The following is a 6,994-nucleotide window of genomic DNA, read 5'->3' as shown; positions in this document are numbered from 1 at the left end:
AAAATTGGTAAAGAATTATGAGGACAAGGAGTAATACGTGCTTTGAAGAATAACCTAGGATGGTATGGTAGGGAGTCTGCAAGAAGGGGGTCAATTTACTGTAGGAGAGTGGATAGAGTAGATCTCTCTTAAAACATGACAATTAAGTCCAAACCTAAAGAAAATGATCCAGTTTAAATCATGCTAATCCAGGATGTTTTTTCTTCCGGCGGGATACCTCCACATAGAGCACAATCATGGGTGAAGGTCCAGTTCCTTGGTGTAAGCTGACTACGTCTGGAGGACAGCATGTGGTAAATGGATCTCAGTGTCCCCATTCTAAAATGAGAGACTGTAAGGTGGCTCTCTTACCTACTTTATAGGAGGGCTGTTAGATGGAATGTGATAATGTTAATTAAAACTATTTGCATATTTTGGGGCACCTGGGTGGCTCAGTTGGTTAAGCTCCCGTCTCTTGATTTCGGCTCAGGTCATGATCTCACGGTTCATGAGATCAAGGCCCTTGTCGGGACTCTACACTGACAGTGTGGAGCCTGCTTGGGATTCTCTCTCTCTCTCTCTCTCTCTCTCTCTCTCTCTGCTCTTCCCCTGCTTGCATGTGTTCTTGCTCTCTTTCTTTCTCTCTCTCTCAAAATAAATAAATAAACAAAATTAAAAAGAAAACTATTTGCATATTTAATGCTACTTATCACAGAGCATAGGGAGAATACGTTTGAGTACTGACTGCATGCAAGGGATCTGTATGTCTTAGGGACTTTACACACGTTATGTTCCATAATCCTTACATCCACTCGACGATACTCGATGATACTCCATGACAACTGTTCACACAAGGAAGAACTGGGAAAGCTGGAGATCCAGCTCAAAGCTTTGTGTTAACTCCTATCTCCCTTTTCCCCATGTCGTCTAATTCACAGATTACATCAACTCTATTGGCAACAACTGGGTTCTAGAGTAAAATCCTAGACTCAGAATAATAAAGGTGGGTTCCATCCTGTTAAGAGGAATCAACACAGCACAATGGCGATGCCTGAGCAGTGGGCAGGCCAAGAGGGGCCTCGGGAATGCAAGACTGAAGAAATCTGATGGGGGCGCGGTGCCACAGCCATCAGAGGAGGGCAGAGGTGTTCTGCCTGGGATACTGTCAGAGGAACAGGTGCAGGTTGCATGTCCCTGTACCTCTCAGCACCGACAAGGGGGTGCTCCATCACCTGTAAATAAGAGTCCCCAGAAGGATTTCTCCCTGCCCTCTTTATAGTTTCAAACTAGAATTTGTATGAAGATGCCCAAACTGTGTGAAGGTGGTCAGACATAGTTAATCACACAGACTGATAGACAGAGTAGGACTAGGTCTCACTCAGCTTCTCTTTACTAATACCGGTAAGCACCCCAAACTCTTGAGGGTGGGCTGCTCGTTTCCTTTCTGCCTGGTCAAGACGGTTCCTTTGTTCTTGGTGCATACAGTCTGGTCTGCAGTGGAGCATGGGCTTCTGACTTCAGGGACTTAATTGGGTCTTAAGGTCGCGTCAGCGTTTGCTCACAGCATAGTTGCTAAGTCCCGAGTGTACGAGTTGACGTCTGAGCCTTGCTCTGCACGTTGCTTCCTGAGCCTGTGAAAGCAGCAGTTCTGTCTTTGTCTGAGCCAAAGTCTGCATTTTGTCCGCAGGATCAGTCATTTTGTGACCTGGAGCAGTAGGAGGGACATTTTAAACCTTTCTTGGGAGGGAAGCGTCGCTTTAGGCTTAGAATGTGAACATGTGGACCCCAGGATACTTCCTCCGTTGCATCGTTACACATCAACCGAGCAGCGGCAGCCCAAGAATGGTTTGAGGGTGTTATTGTTTATCCCTTCATGCCCTGTGTCATGTGGGCTCCATTAGCAGCCGTTGGAACACCCCCAAACCATGACTCCATCCTGTGGGTCCCTGGCCACTGTCAGGCCAGATGCAACTGCATTATCTAAGTCTGATGCAGTACAGATGCAAACCAGGCAGCTGTGAGCTGTCAAACTCCAGCTGATGGGCTTTTGTCCTGCTTGGGTGCAGAAGTTACAAATGAAAAAGAATGAGGGCAGAGGCTGTGTAACCACAACTCTGCATTTCTGTAGGGTGACCTCAGCCTTGGGTGTGAAGGCTGGACTTTGCCCATACAGGTTCAGGACCAAGAATGCTAAGGGGACAGAAGGGCCCTCAAGAAGCAGCCTGGAAAAATACCTGAGCTGCAAAAAGCACTTCATCCTGACGCCTTGTAGCCAACAGACCAATTTAGGAGAAGAAATGGCTGTTCCACTTGTCCCTTCCCTACACCAGCAAAGGCCATGGAATCAACCAGACTCCCTGAGACTGTGCCGGCATCCTCTTAATGGTTGAACATGTTCCTCGCTAACCTCGAACTTACTCCCCACCCCCAACTTTGTATGCAAAATCCAGCTACCGTCAGCTGTAAATATGATGACCCATCTTAGGAACATGAGGCTTTGTTTTATAATGAAAAGTCAGTGTACTCTCGGCTCACTCTGTTCGTGGTCAACGGGGCCTTGGTTCATTTGTGGTACAAATATACACCTTTGAACTATTGTAAGATCCTTGCATATGGATGAGGGACTGGATTGATTTTTTTTTTTCACTATTTTCATCAAGTATAAATAATAAGTCCTGTTAACTAGAACATTCTCCTTCCAGACCTGGTATGCTCTCATTTCACCAGAAAAAGCAAACATCTGAAAGATTTTTAATGACTTTATCCTTTGAATCTCTAGCCACAGAGAGGAAATGGAGAATAAATACATCATGCTGATTGCTTTAGAGTATGGTTAGCTTGTCTAGAACTGCATTTAATTTCATTGTTAGCTGTACCTCCATATCACTCTGAGTCAGCAAGCACATTTCCAAAGTGATGTATGCTCTCATTTTTTTTTTCAGCTTCAGAATCCAGCTCTTGCTTCTTCGTCCTTCGCCTTGATTAGAAAGGTGATATGAGCTGGTGGGAAGAACATCAATTTTGGAATCATCAGACTGACTTCAAATCTCAGCTCCTCCAGTTACCATAGAAGGCTAGGTTATTTATACTTAGCCTATTTCCTTTACTATGAAATAGCCATACATACTCCCTTCTGTTTTGTGATGATTATCAAAGGAGACACAATATTAAAGTGCCAACCGCAAGGACATGATAGGAAGTCTTTGTTAGTTCACTGGCTCTCTTCTTCCAAAGCACCTCCTAGTGGAGATATCCCCCTGTTGTTTTGAAATGCCTGTCCTTTTGCTATTTTTAAAAACACAGCCTTTCACTATTCTTGCTCACGTCTTTTTTGTTTTTTAATGTTTATTTATTTTTGGAAGAGAGAGAGAGAAAGAGATCCCTTGAGCGTGCACCTGAGTGTAGGAGGGGAAGGGAGAGGGAAAGGGGGAGGGGCAGAGAGAGGGAGACAGGATCTAAAACAGACTCTGTGCTATTAGCATAGAGCCCGATACGGGGCGCAAACTCATGGACCAGGAGATCATGACCTGAGCCGAAGTCTGACGCTTAACTGACTGAGCCCCACAGGTGCCACCCCTGCCAGCTTTTAATCCCTTAATCCCTGCACAATTCTACGAACCCAGTCTTCCCACTTTCAGCCACTCTCCAGCCCCAGCAGAATCTCAACTGCCACCAGCTGTGTTCCTAAGACAAAACATTGTACGTCTCTTCTGCTGCTCCAAGTTGGTTCTGGCCGTATTGCCCACATGGGCAAGTTTGAAGGTTGTGATTCATTCACTCTTTTATGCACTGATTCCATACACAAATGTACATGGATCCCCGGGATGTGCACACACGCTTTGAGGGTGCTCTGGAAACAGATAAATAGGGACCATCCTAAGATCACAAATCTCGTGAGAACACAGACAAGCAATGTGACTTGAGTAACATGATGCCATAAATACTATTCTAGAGAGGCGGTAGTCTCTCCCCAACTGTAAATCTTCACGGTTAGAAATTTGATTTAACTTGATTTCACTTCTATATCTTTTGCCTCAATGGTGAGAATTTTGGATTAATTAAAAGGGTCACTCTGAGTTGATGACAAGCGATTACTTGGTTAGGACATTTAGCACATTATCCAATTATTGGATTTCTTGATGTAATGGGAATGCCCACAGACAGGGGCTTTGCCTTATTCTCTCTGAATCCTGGGACAGCACAGGACATGGTCTGCTTTTCCCAGTGAATGTATCAATGGTGAATGAAACAGTACTGCCTTTAGAGACAGACACTGAATTAAATCTTAACTTTGTCAAGTGACAATTATAGGAGCCATAAATGAGACTTCATGTTCCCGAGACATGGTTTCCTCAGGTATAAAGTGAAGCTAATAAAAACTGTCATCAAGGATAATTGCATTAATTAAAATACCATTGGGGCACCTGGGCGACTCAGTTGGTTAGGCATCTGACCGAGGCTCAGGTCCTGATCTCACAGTTCGTGAGTTTGAGCCCCGCATCAGGCTCTGGGTGGACAGCTCAGAGCCTGGAGCCTGCTTCGGATTCTGTGTCTCCCCCTCTCTCGGCTCCTACCCCGCTCGCACTCTCTGTCTCTCTCTCTCAAAACGAAATAAACATTTAAAAAATAATAACATAAATGAAGCACACGATTTAGGGGTTAGCACACAGTAGGTGCTTAAAACTTGTCAGTTCCCTCCTCCCTCTACCTTCCCTTACGAAAATGCACTGAAGTAACACAGATAAGGTAGTTCTCACGATGCCTCGCCCCTAAGAAGAAGAATATTCGTCATCGCTTTGGTCTGCCCACCATGCATAGCCCAGATGCTGTTGTAGACCTTTGCTTTTGTATGGCAGCCTCAATCAATCAATGCAGGACAATGCAATCAATGCAGGGAGAATCAATGCAGGTCAATTATCCCATGATCTAGACAGTATTCAAACACATTTCTCCTAGAACGCTGCATACCTGAGACCTCATTACTCAAGAACCAAAAATCAGCAGGTGCATTCATTTGAATAGAATACAGACCTTTGATATACTTGCATACAGAGTTATTTATTTAAATATCCACGAGGGCTGAATCGGCCGCCTGCATGAACGTTTCCGTCAGCTTTTACTTTCCCCTTTAAGATAGCCAGCGTCGTTCTCTCTCAACCCAGATATACAGATCGTTTGTACATTTGTTCTGCTTTTTTACTGAAATGCTAACTGCCTCGGGCTTTCCAAAAACTTGGAATTCCCAAGCACTTCAAATTCCTTTCTGCGTAGACAAGAGGAAATGACTAGTTTCCCACAGCATGGAATTGTGCTACATACTTACAGATTTTTGAAATTTTCTTTCAAGTCACAGGGCATTATGTAGATACAGGAGGTGCCTGAGAAGATGACAGACTGGATACTGAGGCCACTGGTCCTGTTTCCTGTTGGCGATGTAATTCAACCTTTCTACACCACAGGCACTGGTCACAAGGAGCTTGGGCATTTTTTATTTTATTTATTTATTTTTTTTTTGGTGGATGGCTTTCCTGCAATTAAAAGCATATGTATGAAGTTGGGAACCAGGAAATACATAGTTTGGTACCTTGTATTTTTCTTTATGGCTCTTTCCTCTAAGATTCAAATATTAAAGCCATACATTCTCAAGTGGAGACAGGAGGCACTTTGCGGCTGGAAGCAAACGGACCATCTCGTGGCTGGAACCGGGCTCGTCCGATGCTCAGGCCATCACACTGTTCAGCCTCATGTGTTGTGTGCATGGTTGAGACAGCAGTCAGGCAAAGCCAGGCACTAGGAGATAACACTTGGGAGCTGTATCAGCCCCAGTATCCATTCTGGATGGCTTAGAGCACACGCTTTCTTTTCTTTATAAATTCGTTCAGTTCAGAAGTACAGAGTTCCTACTCGGGCAGGTACTACTGACCAGCAAGCACTGGTTAGGACAAACCGGTGAAGAAACAAAACAAACCATGCGATTCTCCCAAAGAGTCTGATGAGAATCGGAGAGACGACATCTCTTTATTTCACTCATTCTACTTGTAATTGCAACCGCTCTGTCTTCAAAGCTGCATTAGAGGCTTGGGGAGCCTGGGGGCTCAGTCAGTTAAATGTCCAACTTCGGCTCAGGTCATGATCTCACGGTTTGTGGGTTTGAGCCCCAGGTTGGGCTCTGTCCTGACAGTTCAGAGTCTGGAGCCTGCTTTGGATTCTGTCTCTCTCTCTCTCTCTCTCTCTCTGCCCCTACCCGCCCCCCCCCCCTCAAAAATCAATAAACATTAAAAAAAAAAGTTGAGTGACTGTTTTCTGAATTTTCTCATGTCATATAACTAGTATGTTCTAGATTCAGAGGAGAAAAATTAATTCATTTCATGAACAGATGCCTTAAGGAATGAAGGAGTAATTCTCAGAAAATCCCACTGAGAAAGGCAGCACAAGACCCTAGGCAGAGAAACCACCACAGAGATTCCATTCTGTTTTTTTAGGCCTCTGATCTTAGTCAGAGACAAGCAAGCATCACCAGACTTTGAAGAGAGTATCTACCATGAAATAAAGAAACCAACCAGAAAAAAAAAAAAATAGTAGTTTGGAAAAGACTGTATCTATAAATTCCTCGCAGGACAGAAGATGACATTAACATCTGCAGAGAGAAAAGTGGGGGACAATGCAGTCATAAAACAACGATGTGTTTCTCGAAAAAGTTGTTTTTAGATAATTAAATAAAGCTTTGGAAATTGAAAGCATGGTAGCAGAAGGAAGAATCTCAAAAGGATTAGATAATAAAACAAGAAAGTGACAAGCAGTTAGAGCAAAAACGTCAAAAGGATAGAAGGTAGAGGTGAGAAAAAGTACAAGGTGAGTGCAAACGGGCCCCCATCTGAATAGCAGGATTTCCAGAAAGATCAACAGAGGAGAGGAGATCGTCCAAGGAAAAAAACCACGAAATGATAAGAACCGGTAAGAATTTTCACTTTTTTAAAAATGTTTGTTTATTTTGAGAGAGAGAGAGAGAGAGAGA

At 43.9% G+C, this 6,994-nt stretch overlaps 1 long non-coding RNA gene across 1 annotated transcript; it reads right to left on the bottom strand.

The window, feature by feature from the left end:
* Positions 1-2,723: 2,723 nt before the first annotated feature.
* LOC123579777 lies at positions 2,724-5,487 on the bottom strand. The gene is made up of 2 exons (XR_006702945.1): positions 5,303-5,487; positions 2,724-2,979 (listed from the first exon to the last, which is right to left on the bottom strand). It is a non-coding gene; the product is annotated as an uncharacterized LOC123579777 (long non-coding RNA).
* Between the last annotated feature and the right edge of the window lie 1,507 nt (positions 5,488-6,994).

The sequence above is a fragment of the Leopardus geoffroyi genome, chromosome A3, assembly GCF_018350155.1.
Source record: "Leopardus geoffroyi isolate Oge1 chromosome A3, O.geoffroyi_Oge1_pat1.0, whole genome shotgun sequence".
Classification (NCBI taxonomy): Eukaryota; Metazoa; Chordata; class Mammalia; order Carnivora; family Felidae; genus Leopardus; species Leopardus geoffroyi.
This window is presented reverse-complemented; position numbering and strand designations above follow the sequence as displayed.